This window comes from Oryctolagus cuniculus, chromosome 17 (genome assembly GCF_964237555.1).
Source record: "Oryctolagus cuniculus chromosome 17, mOryCun1.1, whole genome shotgun sequence".
NCBI lineage: Eukaryota > Metazoa > Chordata > Mammalia > Lagomorpha > Leporidae > Oryctolagus > Oryctolagus cuniculus.
In genome coordinates this window covers 48,092,058-48,108,195 of record NC_091448.1, presented here as the reverse complement: position 1 = coordinate 48,108,195, position 16,138 = coordinate 48,092,058, and the positions used below count along the sequence as shown (strand labels likewise).

General features: G+C 43.9%; 1 protein-coding gene across 10 annotated transcripts in view; it reads right to left on the bottom strand.

Annotated features, from left to right (window-relative positions):
• PAFAH1B1 (platelet activating factor acetylhydrolase 1b regulatory subunit 1) overlaps positions 1–16,138 on the bottom strand; it is an 86,873-nt gene that overhangs the window by 45,037 nt on the left and 25,698 nt on the right. For 3 of the 10 annotated variants that reach the window (XM_070061213.1, XM_070061216.1, XM_070061217.1), the window contains one exon: positions 6,103–6,224. The exons of 4 other annotated variants lie outside the window; for them this stretch is intronic. The gene's annotated coding sequence lies outside the window, so the exon portion shown is untranslated. Of the gene's footprint in view, positions 1–6,082; positions 6,225–6,743; positions 6,859–16,138 lie in introns of all 10 variants that reach the window. 3 more of the 10 variants (XM_070061214.1, XM_070061215.1, XM_070061212.1) reach the window with 3 other exon arrangements.

Below are 16,138 nucleotides of genomic sequence, written 5' to 3'. Positions count from 1 at the left end.
TTCTATATTAAGTCCTAGCTCTGTTGCTGACCTTAGCTTTCTTGCTCATACATACCCTGGGAGGCACAGATGATAGCTCAAGTCCTTAGGTCTCTGCTACACTCATGGGAGACTTGGACTAAATTTTCCACTCCTGACTTAGGCTGGCCTGATCCCTCAATGTTACAGCAACCACCAGATGGAAGGTCTCTGTCCCTCTCTCTATGCCTTTCAAATAAATAAAATTAAACAGCTAAGGTTTTCATAAACGTGTCAACCATGGTTGAATGCTAGCCACCAAGTCTTAGACTTGCTGTAAATTAACGGTTTAGCAATCTCATGCTCTCTTAACCAATGAAGGCACTTAAGAAACCAATTCATTTTTTATTTATTTATTTTTTTTTTTGACAGGCAGAGTGGACAGTAAGAGAGAGAGAGAGAAAGGTCTTCCTTTTGCCGTTGGTTCACCCTCCAATGGCCGCCGCGGCCGGCGCACTGCGGCCAGCGCACCGCGCTGATCCGAAGGCAGGAGCCAGGTACTTATCCTGGTTTCCCATGGGGTGCAGGGCCCAAGCACTTGGGCCATCCTCCACTGCACTCCCTGGCCATAGCAGAGAGCTGGCCTGGAAGAGGGGCAACCGGGACAGAATCCGGTGCCCTGACCGGGACTAGAACCTGGGGTGCCGGCGCCGCAAGGTGGAGGATTAGCCTAGTGAGCCGCGGCGCCGGCCCGAAACCAATTTAATTTCAATCTATTCTGTGTCCCTTCGAAGTATGTGCTTTAAAAACAAAAAACAAGGCTGCCGCCACAGCTCACTAGGCTAATCCTCTGCCTGTAGTGCTGACACCCCAGGTTCTAGTCCTGGTTGGGGCGCCGGATCCTTTCCCGGTTGCTCCTCTTCCAGTCCAGCTCTCTGCTGTGGCCTGGAAAGGCAGTGGAGGATGGCCCAAGTGCTTGGGACCTGCACCCGCATGGGAGACCAGGAGGAAGCACCTGGCTCCTGGCTTCGGATCGGCACAGCGTGCCAGCCATGGCAGCCATTTGGGGGATGAACCAACAGAAAAGGAAGACCTTTCTCTCTAACTCTGCCTGCCAAAAAAAAAAAAAAAAAAAAAAAAAAAAAAAAAAAAAAAGCCAAATGAACTATCCTAGATGAACTATCCTAGATTCTACATGCTCAAATAAGTCATCCATTTCTGTAGCCTAGTTTTTGGGCAACTTAACTTTTAACACATCAGAGCCCTTGTGAACTGTGTTATACCACAAAACTCATTTCTATATAGTATTTTAAAATTCTGATCAACTCAGTAAGAGTAACTGTAAGCACAAATAAGAATAATCAAGAACTGCTTCATAAAGAATCATTCTTCAAATTACCTTATCACAGTATGCATAAACAGTCAGAAAGAACTACTGGATTTGGGATACATCTGAGATGACCTTATATAATATGCAATCTATTGGCATATAAAATTCAGTTGGAAGAGGACACTTCAAAGCAGTACAAAATCATCCTTCAAATGAATCAAAATTAACATATCATGAAAGGCCTGTGGGATCACCAGTCAAGAGACACACATGGACAGAGGAAACAAGGATGTTTCTTGAGAGCCTTTCTCACATGGCAGTGTTCCATAGTGTTCTGAATAATCCAGCTGAGAGATAAAAACATGAAAGCAGACACTGGTTTCAAAGTTCACAGAAAATCTGTATTAACTTGATTCCATTTCTACATAAGTACTTTTTTTTTTTCTTTTTTTTTGGACAGGCAGAGTTAGACAGTGAGAGAGAGACAGAAAGAAATAAGTACTTTTTTTGTTTTTTTTTTTGACAGGCAGAGTGGACAGTGAGAGAGAGAGACAGAGAGAAAGGTCTTCCTTTGCCATTGGTTCAACCTCCAATGGCCACCGTGGCCAGCGCACTGCGGCCGGCGCACCACGCTGATCCGAAGGCAGGAGCCAGGTACTTATCCTGGTCTCCCATGGGGTGCAGGGCCCAAGCACTTGGGCCTTCCTCCACTGCACTTCCTGGCCACAGCAGAGAGCTGGCCTGGAAGAGGGGCAACCGGGACAGAATCCGGTGCCCCGACCGGGACTAGAACCCGGTGTGCCGGCGCCGCAAGGCGGAGGATTAGCCTAGTGAGCTGCGGCGCCGGCGAGAAATAAGTACTTCTTTTATTTACTATTTTATTTGAAAGGCAAAGAGACAGAGATACAAAGTTAAGAGGTCTTCCATCCATCAGTTCCTGCAACAGCCAGGGCTGGGACGGGCCAGGTCAAAGCCAGGAGCCTGCAACTCAGTCTAGTCTAGGTCTCCCATGTGAGTGGAAGGGACCCAAGTATTAGAGTTATCAACTTCTGCCTCCAAGGGTGCCCATTATTAGCAGGAAGTTGGGAAGAAAGCAAAAGAACTGAACTCAATAGCATCTTCATCTCTGTGGGAAACACCTGCCCCTCCAGAAACTTTTTGAAATTCTCTTGTATGAATCCTAAACCAAAAGTCAGAGCTCAGACACTCCCAATGGCAGTTATTAATTTTTTAAAAGATTTATTTATTTATTTGAAAGTCAGAGTTACACAGAGAGAAGAGAGGCAGAGAGAGAGAGAGAGGTTTTCTATCTGCTGGTTCACTCCCCAATTAGCCACAATGGCTGTAGCTGGGCCAATCCAAAGCCAGGAGCAAGAAGCTTCCTCCAAGTCTCCCTCGTGGGTGAAGGGGCCCAAGGACTTGGGCCATCTTCTACTGCCTTCCCAGGCCATAGCAGAGAGCTGGATTGGAAGTGGAGCAGGCAGGACTCAAACCAGCCCCCCTATGGGATGCTGGCACTGCAGGTGGCACTGGCCCCAGTTATTGATTTCAACAGAGCTCTTTGTCCATTGAGCAATTCTACTAAATAAGAGGAGGCTTCAATAAGTTTGTGGGATCTGCAGTGTCTTTTAATTCTATTTTTCCATAATCTTTCTGAAGCTCCCTCATATAAGCAGGAATATATTTTAATTCTTAATGATTATTCTGACCTGGGGCCCAGTTCACTAAAAACAATAACCAAAAGCCATTATTACCACTCTATCTAAAGTCAGAAAAAAAATAACTGACATTAATAACTGAATTAGAATCAAAGACAATGGACAACCCAGAAGAGTACCTGTCCTAGCATTCTCAAACTGTTTATCAACCTATTTATTTGAAAAGCACAGAAACAGAGAAAGTGAGAGAGAGATCAATCTTCCATCTGCTACTGTCTACACCCCAGATAGTCACCAATGGCTAAGATTGGGCCCAGGCCAAAGCCAGGAGCCTAGAACTCATTCTGGGTCTCCTATGTGGCTGACAGGGGCCCAAAAGTACTTGGGCCTTCTGCAGCTGCCTTCCCAGTGCATTAATGGAGCTGGATTGGAAGCAGAGCAGCCAGTGCTCCAGTATGGGATGTCAACATACAAGCAGGGGCTTAACCTGCTTTGCCACAATGCTGGCCCCAACAATGAGTAATTTTAGTATCACCATTTTCATCCTGTAACTACTCAGAAGTTGCTAGCATAACAAAAAGATACCCAGACATGATTTATCTGGTTATACGTCTATGTAACTATAATTTATATTAGTGTAGTAATGGAATAACATCATACTCTATGGAGTATTTCTGCCACACAAACACAAACCAAATTCAAATCTGATCAAGAATACGTTAAAAACTCCCATGGGGACCTGCTCAAAAATCTATACTGTAAAATGCCCTCTGAATAACCCAGTTTCTTCAAATATATTCTAAGAGATTGGCCGATGGAAAGGGAAAGCTACAGATCAAGAGGTAAGTGACATATCAACCAATTGCAATTTATAAACTATTTTAATCTAGATTCAAACTGTAGAACAAAAAAATCAGTGAACAAATATCTGTATCATGATACTTAAGAATAGCTGAATGTTTATGAAGTGATGCTAGTATTGTAGTTACGGCGTAGCTCCAGCCGTTGCAGCCACTTGGGCAGTGAACCAACGGAAGGAAGACCTTTCTCGCTCTCTCTCTACCTGTCATATAAATAAATAAATAAAATAGCTACTGTGATAGGTTCATTATACGTCTCTCTCTCTCTCTCTCTAACTTTTCTCTAATTTTATCTACTGGTCTGACACTTTCTCTAACAAAAAGTGTTTTGTTAGAGCCAGGACTAAATGAAACAAGGACTAACGGGATGCAGCGAGGAAAAATATGATCCAGATGTAGAAGCCTTACACATAAATATAGGTCATCTGTATTAGAAAAGAGAAAAAGATAGAAATGTTTTTTATTTACATCAACTAGGAAGCAAAGTTATTTATCAGGAAAGGGACATGTGAAGAGACATTAAGAGGCTTGAAATAGCTGCAGTAGGAATGACAGAAAATAAACTGAACAGAAAGGACATTCCTTAGATTAGAGATCTGATTTCCCTCTAGTAGTATGGACAGTCTAGCTGCATACAGCTACAGACACAGAAAAGGCACACATTTAGAATGATCCAGGGTTGGGCTGAGTGTTGCAACACAGGTGTGATGAATGCATGAGAAGGAGAGTTGAATAAACAGGATCAAAGAGCCTAAGCCATACTGTGCACAAAGTCAGAACAGGAGGGACAAAAACAGAGCAGAAAGATCAAGACAGCAGAGGTCTCTGTATCCTGGGAGAACAACCCAAAAGGTTGAAGCCAGAGTGGAATGATTACATTTAAAATGTTCCAATGTAATGGCAACTATCTAATGCTTTGATTACAACTGGCAAGCACTGAGAATGTATAACAGACACAATCGATAGAGCAGCATAGATGCAAATGGAAAAATGTGGTTTCAGATCTGTCATCAATTCTATAATCTTAATAATTCATCTATCTTCTGAATTGTAGATAACAGCTGAGACCTTTCTGACTCAGAATATTTTATCAATTTCAGTGTCTTACAATTTTCCTACTTTTAACATTTTTGGGGGACTATCAAAAAGCATTATTTTAGGAATGTAATACAGAGTAGGTTTGACCCAGTGATTAAGAAGCCTGTATCTCACATCTTGGGTTCAATACCTGACTCCAGCTTCCTGCTGATACAGATCAAGAGGTGGCAGTGATGGCTCAAGCAGTTGGGTTCCTGCCAACCACGTGGGAAATCTGGAGTGAGCTCTGGGTTTTCAGTTTTGACATTCCAACCAGATACTATCTGGGAAGTGAACCAGTAGATGGGAGCTCTCTTGTGCATGGGCTCTTTTGCTCTCTTTCAAATGACAATTTAAAAAAGAATGTAATAGAGAAAACATACAATTTATCTTTTCAGTTATCTTTTAGGTAATACTCTTTTTAAAAAAAATATTTATTTTTATTTATTTGAAAGGCAGAGGCAGAGAAAGAGAGACAGACATCTACCATTCACTGGTTCATTCCCCAGATGGCCACAATGGGTAGAGCTCGGCCGATCTGTAGCCAGGAGCTTCTTCTGGGTCTCCCATGCTGGTGCAGGGGCCCAAGGATTTGGGCCATCTTCTACTGCTTTCCCAGGCCATAGCAGAGAGCTGGATCGGAAGTGGAGCAGCCAGGACTCAAACCGGTACCCATATATATGGGATGCCTGCACTGCAGGCAGCAGCTTTACCTGCTACACCACAGTGCCAGCCCCAAGGTAATCATCTTGTAAAAATTATTTATTTCTAAGAGAGAGAAATATCTCCCTTCTGCTTGCTCATTCCCCTAAATGAACCTCAAGGGTCAGGGATGGGCCAGGCTGAAGCCAGGAACCTGAAACTCAATCCAAGCCTCCAATGTAGGTGGCAGAGACCCAAGTACTTGAGCCATCCATCACTGTTGCCTCTCAGGGTCTACACTAGCAGGAAGCTGGAATGCAGAGCAGAGCTGGGGCTTGATCTCAAGCACTCCAATAGTGGATGCAGGCATCCCATGCTGCAGCCTAACCATTCCACCAAAAGCCTACCCTTAGGAAATGTTTTAATACACAATTACAAAATATCACATGACAACAGAAATAAAAGGTTTTTAAATGACCCCCAAAATAATCAGAATACGTCACAATGAACAATCTATACAACAGTATAAATAATCCAAACAATATTTTCATACACACCTGGTAGAGAAATTGCTAACCTGTTTTGATGTCATTGGGTTCCTTTGAGAGTGTGATGAAAGCTAAGATCTCTCCTCTCAAAGAAGCACATACGTATGAAGATAATCAAAATATTCCATTCATTTAAGGAGGTTCAGAAATCCTTGAAAGCCAACACAAAGAATGAGAAGACTTATCATTGTTGAAATGTATTCTGATAGAATTTCAATATTCTTTTAAGCTACCTGTCTATGTTACAAACATTTCTAAGAGTAGTCTGGTTTATCCATCTGGATATCAATACCCAGACATTCTCAGAGATCAGATCAATGCTGCCCAATCACTAGAAACAGAGGCTTCAGTTATGCTTTGGGAAAGCTGAATTCTTAAGCATTTTCTACTTATATTATGTCTACTTTTCTGCTACCCAGTGTAGTTCCTAAGACAATGAATTATTTATTGCTTGGTTAAGTACCACATCACAGGAAGTCAAAGAGGAAGAGTAAAAAAGAACAGAAAAGGGGAAGAATGGGCTTTTCACCAAGATGGCACCAAAGGTGAAGGCAGCTCCTGCCCTCTCCTGAAGTCAAAGCCAAAGCAAAAGCACTGAAGCCCAAGAAGCAGTGCTGAAAGGTGTCCAAAGCTGCCCCCGCCCCGACACAAGATCTATATAATCACCCACCTTCCAGCAGCCCAAGACAGTGTGGCTCTGGAGGCAGCCCAAACATCCTCAGAAAGTAACCTAAGAAGAAACAAGCTTGACCTCTATGCCATCATCAAGCTTCTCTCCAACAGGTCTGTGATGAAGAAGACAGAAGACAACACATTCATGTTCACTGTGGCTGTCATTGACAACAAGCACCAAATCAAGCAGGCTTGAAGAAACTATGACATTTATGTAGCCAAAGTCAATGCCTCAACAGGCCTGATGGAAAGAAAGCATAAGTTCTATTGGCTGCTAGTTATGATGCTTTGGATATTGCCAACAAAACTGGGATAATCTAAACAGATTCTAGCTGGCTAATTCTATGCCTTTTCACCATAAAAACAAAACAATGCAGCACTAAAAATAATTTTATAAAACAAGATGATTAGGCCGGCGCTGCGGCTCACTAGGCTAATCCTCCGCCTTGTGGCGCCGGCACACCAGGTTCTAGTCCCGGTCGGGGCACCGGATTCTGTCCCGGTTGCCCCTCTTCCAGGCCAGCTCTCTGCTGTGGCCAGGGAGTGCAGTGGAGGATGGCCCAAATGCTTGGGCCCTGCACCCCATGGGAGACCAGGAGAAGCACCTGGCTCCTGCCTTCAGATCAGCGCGGTGCACTGGCTGCAGCGCGCCAGCCACAGCGGCCACTGGAGGGTGAACCAACAGCAAAGGAAGACCTTTCTCTCTGTCTCTCTCTCTCTCACTGTCCATTCTGCCTGTCAAAAATAAATAAATAAATAAATAAAAAGATGATTATCAATTGAAACTATTCCCATTTTACACTTAAGCTTGTTAAAATAGGTTTCATACTTATCAGAATCTTTATAAAACATTATCTCATTAATCATCTAATTTTTTATTATTATTATTTTTTTGACAGGCAGAGTAGACAGTGAGAGAGAGACAGAGAGAGAAAGGTCCTCCTTTACCATTGGTTCACCCCCTAGTGGCCGTTGTGGCTGGCGCGCTGCGGCCAGCGCACCTCACTGATCCGAAGCCAGGAGCCAGGTGCTTCTCCTGGTTTCCCATGAGGTGCAGGGCCCAAGCACTTGGGCCATCCTCCACTGCACTCCCAGACCACAGCAGAGAGCTGGACAGGAAGAAGAGCGACCAGGACAGAATCCAGCGCCCCAACCGGGGCTAGAACCTCGCGTGCCAGTGCCACAGGCGGAGGATTAGCCTACTGAGCCGCAGCACCAGCCTAATCATCTAATTTTATATGCTGGAACCTGCAACTAGTTTATAACAGGAAAAAATACAGAAAATAAAGATACATGTGAAGGAAAACACAAAACCAATAATATTTATGTGTGTGTGTATATATATATATATATATATATATATGATTTATTTATTTATTTGAAAGGCAGAGTTGCATAGAGGCAGAAGCAGAGAGAAAGAAGTCCTCCATCTGCTGGTTCTCTCCCCAAAAGGCTGCAACAACAGGAGCTGGGCCAATCCAAACCCAGGAGCTTCTTCCAGATCTCCCACATGGGTGCAGGGGCCCAAGGACTTGGGCCATCTTCTACTGTTTTCCCAGGCCAAGCAGAGAGCTGGACTGGAAGTGGAGCAGCTGGGACTAGAACTGGCACCCATATGGGATGCCGGTACTGCAGGCGGCAGCTTTACCTACTATGCCGTGCCCCAGCCCCAAATAATTATATATTAACAGTGGAGGAGCATTAACAGAAAAATGGAAATAATTTTTATTTAAGATTTATTTATTTATTTGAAAAGAGTTACAGAGAAGGAGAGGCAGAGAGGCAGAGAGAGAGAGAAAGAGAGAGAGCGAGCGAGCCAGCCTCCATCCGCTGGTTCAATCCTCAATTGGCCGCAACGGCTGGAGCTGTGCCAATCCAAAGCCAGGAGCCAGGAGTTTCTTTCAGGTCTCCCACGTGGGTACAGGGGCCCAAGGACTTGGGCCATCTTCTATTGTTTTCCCACGCCATAGCAGAGAGCTAGATCGGAAGTGGAGCAGCCAGGACTTGAACTGGAGCCCATATGGGATGCCGGCACTGCAGGCAGCGGCTTTACCCGCTTACGCCACAGCGCTGGCCCCATCATTTTTTTTATTATTTCTAGATGCAGAAATAAGACTTAGAAGGCCGGCACCACGGCTCACTAGGCTAACCCTCCGCCTTGCAGCGCCGGCACACCGGGTTCTAGTCCCGGTCGGGGTGCCGGATTCTGTCCCGGTTGCCCCTCTTCCAGGCCAGCTCTCTGCTGTGGCCAGCGAGTGCAGTGGAGGACGGCCCAAATGCTTGGGCCCTGCACCCCATGGGAGACCAGGAGAAGCACCTGGCTCCTGCCTTTGGATCAGTACGGTGCACCGGCAGCAGCAGCCATTGGAGGGTGAACCAACGGCAAAGGAAAACCTTTCTCTCTCTCTCTCACTGTCTACTTGGATGGACGGAAGGAAGGAAGGAAGGAAGGAAGGAAGGAAGGAAGGAAGGAAGGAAGGAAGGAAGGAAGGAAGGAAGGAAAAGACTTAGAGGGACCGGTGCTGTGGCATAGCAGATAAAGCAATAACCATAAGTGCGCTAGTTTGAGTCCTGGCTGCTCCTCTTCTGGTCCAGCTCTCTGTTATGGCCTGAGAAAGCTGTGGAAGATGGCCAAGTCTTTGTGCCCCTGCACCCATGTGGGAGACCTGGAAGAAGCTCCAGGCTCCTGGCTTCTGATCGGCCCAGTTCTGGCCATTGCAGCCATTTGGGGAGTGAACCAGCTCTGCCTCCGCCTCTGTAACTCCCCCTTTCAAATAAATAAATCTTCAAAAAATAAAAACACTAAGCACTTACACTGTCATTCATCAATAACTAATGGTTCTTCAATCTCATAAAATTATCACGTAGCAAAGATTTTCTTAAAGAGGATCTGCAGAGGCCAGCACTGTGAAACCACAGGCCAACTGAACTATTGCTCAACTTCAGATCCAGCTCCCTACTAATGCGCCTGGGAAAGCAGCAAAAAGCAGCTCCAAGTACTTGGGCCCCTGCCACCCATGTGGGAGACTAAGATGGAGTTCCAGATTCCTGGCTTTGGCATGGCCCTCATGGCCTGTGCAGCCATCTGAGGAGTAAATCAGTGGATGGAAGATCTCTCTATTTAGCTCCTTTCTCTGTAATTCTGTCTTTCAAATACATAAGTCTTTTTTTTTTTCTTGGACAGGCAGAGTGGACAGTGAGAGAGACAGAGAGAAAGGTCTTCCTTTGCCGTTGGTTCACCCCCCCGATGGCCACTGCGGCCGGCGCACCACGCTGATCCAAAGGCAGGAGCCAGGTGCTTCTCCTGGTCTCCCTTGTGGGTGCAGGACCCAAGGACTTGGGCCATCCTCCACTGCCTTCCCGGGCCACAGCAGAGAGCTGGACAGGAAGAGGAATGACTGGGACAGAATCCGGCACCCCAACCAGGACTAGAACCCAGTATGCCGGTGCCTCAGGCGGAGGATTAGCCTATTGAGCCGCAGCGCCGGCCTCAAATACATAAGTCTTTAAAAAAGAGGATCAGCATATTATTTACATGCTTGAATATTACATACATTATAGTTCATAATCTTAATCCAAGTATTTTCCAGATACAGCAATGAAGACAGAAGCTACTGTCCATCAAGAATTACTGAATACTTTTTTTTTTTGACAGAAAAGTGGACAGTGAGAGAGACAGACAGAGAGAAAGGTCTTCTTTTTGCCATTGGTTCACCCTCCAATGGCCGCCGTGCTGCGGCCGGCGCACCGCACTGATCCGAAGGCAGGAGCCAGGTGCTTCTCCTGGTCTCCCATGGGGTTCAGGGCCCAAGCACTTGGGCCATCCTCCACTGCACTCGCTGGCCACAGCAGAGAGCTGGCCTGGAAGAGGGGCAACCGGGACAGAATCCGGCACCCCGACCGGGACTAGAACCCGGTGTCCGGCGCTGCAAGGCGGAAGATTAGCCTATTTAGCCATGGCGCCGGCCACTGAGTACCTTTACAGATCAATTTTCAAGAATCTGGGAGGCGGCACTGTGAGTAAAGCTGCTACCTGCAGTACTGGCATCCAATATGGGCTTCAGTTCAAGTCCCAGCTGCTCTACTTCTGATCCAGTTCTCTACTATGGCCCGGGAAAGCAATGGAAGATGGCCCAAGTGCTTGGGCCCCTCTACCCTTGTGGGGGACCCGAAAGAAGCTCCTGGCTTCAGACCAGCACAGCTCCAGCTGTGGCGGCCATCTGGAGAGTGAACCAGTGGAAGGAACTCTCTCTCTCTCTCTCTCTCTCTCTCAACCCCTATCCTCTCTATAACTTTGCCTTTCAAATAAATTAAATCTTTTAAAGAAATTTTTAAAGCAACTTTTCCTAATAAACTATATGTCCGTGATACCCTGAAAATTACCAGGTTTTTAGAATACTAGTTCCAAATAATAGAACTTTTTCCAAATTCACTGATACATTAGACAGTTGCTATACATATTAAAATATACTTTTCTTGGCTGGTGCCGCGGCTCAATAGGCTAAATCCTCCGCCTGCAGCGCCGGATTCTGTCCCAGTTGCCCCTCTTCCAGGCCAGCTCTCTGCTATAGCCCAGGAAGGCAGTGGAGGATGGCCCAAGTGCTTGGGCCCTGCACCCACATGGGAGACCAGGAAAAGCACCTGGCTCCTTCCTGCCTTCGGATCAGCACAGTGCGCCGGCCGCAGTGGCCATTGGGGTGTGTGTGTGTGTGTGTGTGTGTGTGAACCAACGGCAAAGGAAGACCTTTCTCTCTGTCTCTCTCTCTCACTGTCCACTCTGCCTGTCAAAAATAATATATGTGTATATATATATATACACTTTTCTTGATATTTCCAATTATCTTTGCCAAAATGGTTTTTAATCAATTTTTTATTTTCATTTTTATTTGAAAGAGAGAGAGAGATCTTCAAGATCTATTCAGTAGTTCCCTCCTAAATGCCCATGAAAGTCAGGGTTGGGCTGGCCCAGACTGAAGCAAGGAGCCCAGTACCCAATCTGATGTCCCATATGGGTGGAAAGGATCTATATACTTGAACCCTCATCTGATGCTTCCTAGGGTATGCATCAGCAAGAAGCTGAATCAGAACCCAAGCAGCTGAGACTCAAATCAGGTACTATGATACGGGATGCAAGTACCCCAAATAACAATTTTACCACTGTGCCAAACTACCTCCCCAATTTTTGCCATTTTATTCAATTGTCTTTACATAGATTTTTGTACACAGTCCACTAAAGAAAACAGATCTTTTTATAAAAGATTTATTTATTTACTTGAAAGAGTTACAGAGAGAAAGAAGAGAGAAACAGAGAGATCTTCCATTCACGGTTCACTCCCCAAATGGCCACAACAGCTGGAACTGGGCCAGTCAAAAGCCAGGAGCAGCCGGCGCCGAGGCTCAATAGGCTAATCTTCCGCCTAGCGGCGCCGGCACACCAGGTTCTAGTCCCGGTCAGGACGCCGGATTCTGTCCCGGTTGCCCCTCTTCCAGGCCAGCTCTCTGCTATGGCCAGGGAGTGCAGTGGAGAATGGTCCAAGTGCTTGGGCCCTGAACCCCATGGGAGACCAGGAGAAGCACCTGGCTCCTGCCTTCGGATCAGCGCGGTGCACCGGCTGCAGCGTGCCGGCCACAACGGCCATTGGAGGGTGAACCAACAGCAAAGGAAGACCTTTCTCTCTGTCTCTCTCTCTCTCACTGTCCACTCTGCCTGTCAAAAAAAAAAAAAAAAAAAAAAGCCAGGAGCTTCTTTGGGGTCTCCCACGTGGGTGCAGGGACCCAAGCATTCGGGCAATTTTCCACTGCTTTCCCAAGCACATTAGCAGGGAGCCAGATGGGAAGTGTGCAGCTGGGTCTCTAATTGGTGCCCACATTGAACGACAGCTATGCCGAAGAGCTGTCCCAGGTGATCTTTTTTCAAATTGGTTCTAAAAAATTGAAAAAACCATTTTGCCTATAATGTAATGAACCGAGACCTCAATCTGAGTTAACAAATGTAAAAACCACTATAGTTATGGTAGCTATACATGATTTTTTTAAAAAATCAGATTAAAGTTTAAAGATTATCAATAACCAGCATCCAACAGAAAATAGCCCATAAAATGTGATTGTTCACTTTACGTGTCATAATGTTCCTAACAATCTATTTTGTATAGAACCAAACTGAAATCCTGTTGATACAAATGTAGATTATGATAAAGTCACAAAAATATTAAAGAAAATTAGATAGAAATCTGGTATTTACAATCCACACATTTCCATTCCAAGATGAATATTAAGTTCCAAAACTGATCAGCATAAAGCAAAGAATATTATCTTGGAAAAGCAATTAAGCAAGGTGAACCTCCTCCTAAAGTCTCAAAGATAATTTAATCGCAACAGGAGACTGCTCATTTTACCACACTAAAAATCAGGTAGAATTTATCATGCAGTAATCCTGAAAATATGGTTTGGGGCATATTTGTGGGGTCCTAAGAATTTAGTTTCCCTAAACATAGGTTTCTTCATTAAAGCTGAATTTCCTCAATTGTAAAATGGACTTAAATATGAAACTTAACACCTCACAAGGTTTAGTAAGGTTAAGTAGGACAGCAATGTAAATAGAGGCTACAATATTGGAATACCACACATGTCACCTATTGCCCTCAATTCTGAACTTTAAATGTACTTTCAAAATTCCAGCTAAAGCACAATGATATTGGGACATACTAAAACAATGAACTTGGTACACACTTTGTCCCTGAGACTACTTTTTGACACTTTTTTCACAAAGCATGGTGAAGAATGTGTTTTATCTATTAGGGAGTGTTCTATGACTGCCATTCTGCAAATTTTGAGAAATAAAAACAGAAGCAACTATTCTCCTGTGGAAAATAAATTTTTTCACTTGTGCCATCTTCTCCCCAATTCGTTTGCACTATATGGAACATTCTGATTTCTATGTATCTAGCCCAATAGAACATACACATACAGCCCTCAAAAGAAACAGACAGAAGAACATCCTTCATGATTTCAATAATTGGTCATAGGTATTCTGACCATGTATATACATTCTTCATTATCTCATCACATCAGACATCACACCGGATTACAAATTTTCTAAATTCTCAATATTTTAATTTGACTATAATTCCACGTAAAACCACTTCTAAAACTGCATCATTAATGCTATACCATGAAGTCAATGAAATGACTGCTTGCACAATCTAAATTGTCTAAATCACTGAGAATACCTAGGACAAAAAGTATTACTTGTACTTACACATTTCTTTATCATTTCCTCACTTTATTATTTACATAAGAATCTATAGTTTTAAGACTGTTCTGATTTTAAAAGGCAGCAAAATTAATCAAAATGTTATTAGTTCTTGAAATATCTTTTGCTCTGTGTGAATAAAACATGAGAAAAGTTAGACCTTTCCCTTCTCCACACTTTGGAAGTTTTCAATCATATACCAATGTTTTACTACATCTACTTGTTCTTATTCTGCTTCAGCTTGAAGGCCCAAATTCATTAGGACCTAATAAGTCTGCTTATCAGTATGTTAAAATTAATTGAGGGAGAAACTGGGCTAAGGCATACTACAGTAAAAACTGTAAAATTCAACAATCTCGGCTGGCACCGTGGCTCACTAGGCTAATCCTCTGCCTGCGGCGCCAGCACCCCAGGTTCTAGTCCCGGTTCGGGCACCGAGTACTATTCCCGGTTGCTCCTCTTCCAGTCCAGCTCTCTGCTGTGGCTCATGAGGGCAGCGGAGGATGGCCCAGGTACCGGGGGTCCCTGTACCTGCATGGGAGACCGGGAGGAAGTACCTGGCCCCTGGCTTCAGATTGGCGCAACACCAGCTGTAGCGGCCATTTGTGGAGTGAACCATTGGAAGGAAGACCCTTCTCTCTGTCTCTCACTGTCTATAATTCTCTCTCTCACTGACTAACTCTGCCTGGCAAAAAAAAAAAAAAAAAAAAATCAACAATCACTATTTCTTCATTTTCATTTTTATATTATCAATATTTTAAACTACCCTATCTTAGCTTGGAAGATTTAAGCCTACTATCCAAACTCTACATATAAAAATTTATTTTCCAATTAGCCCTGGGCCAAAGATTATGATACCACTTCTTTCTCTGAGAATCATTCCTACCGATCTCAGGTCTAGTAACTCTTAATATTAAAGGCAAGTGTTAGCAATAGCTGACCCATAGCTTTAGACTGAAGAAACACAGCAAAAACAGTTTTTGGACTCTGAAATCACTCATGCAGATTTAAACACAATGCAAGTCAAATCCAGATGTTCATTATTCTTATAAAATTATCATTTTTGGCTTTAACCTTTGCCTTTCACTAGAAGATTGGAATACATATTATGAGATAGGTCTATTACACTCCGTTAGACAGTCAATTTTATATGTCAACTTAGTTAAGCCACAGTACCTAGATATTTGATCGAACACTAGTTAAGATGTTGTCATGATGGTATATTTAAATCAGCAGTCCTTGAGTAAGACCAATGCCCTTTTATAATGTGTGTGGGCCTTATCCACTAATTTGAAGAACTTAAGGTAAAAGACTAACTTCTCAAACAGGGAATGCTGCAACAGACTGCCCTCACACTTGAGCATCAACACGAGCTCTTCCCTGGGTCTCCAGCGCATCAGCCTGGAGATTTTGGACTTGCCAGCCTTCACAACAGTGTGAGCCAATTTCTTAAAATCAATCAATCTCTTATACCTACATATACATACCCCTAATTGATTCTGTTTCTCTGGAGAATGCTGATTAATTTACTCTTGTACCCCAGTATTACTCTGTCAAAGAAAGTTACTGTCACTTCCAAGCCTGACAGCCTAAAAACTAAGATGTGAGCAGGTCAATCTACAGAAAAGCTACCTACATAGAACTCAAGTGAAGCCATGTATTCCCAGAAAGGTAAAAGGAAGCTTCATTGGGTATATGTCCCTAACCTTGGTCCAACAATTTTCCACTCACCTTCAAGATTCAGCCTGAAGGCAGCAGTAAATATCTTCTTCTTTAGTCCCACTATGACATGCATCTTTAAATATCTACCGTTTACTGTATGCCATTCCATGCCAGGCCCCTTTCCTACACTGTTTAGTTCTTACCCTCAGCAAATAAACCCACATTTACCAGATGAGGAAACAAGTTTTCTGAGGTTAGGTCATGTATCCAAGGTCAAACAACTAAAAAGTGGCAGAACCAGTATTTGTTTTTGATTCCCACACCAATGGTTCCAAATGCTAGGCATGAGGACAGAGAAGAAGCCAAGTAAGTAGGATTCTATCTGTATCTATTCACATACCCAGCTTCTGTATAAAAAGTTTTGGGGGAAATGTTTCCACTATTAAGATAAATTTGAGAAAAATCATAGATTCTACATT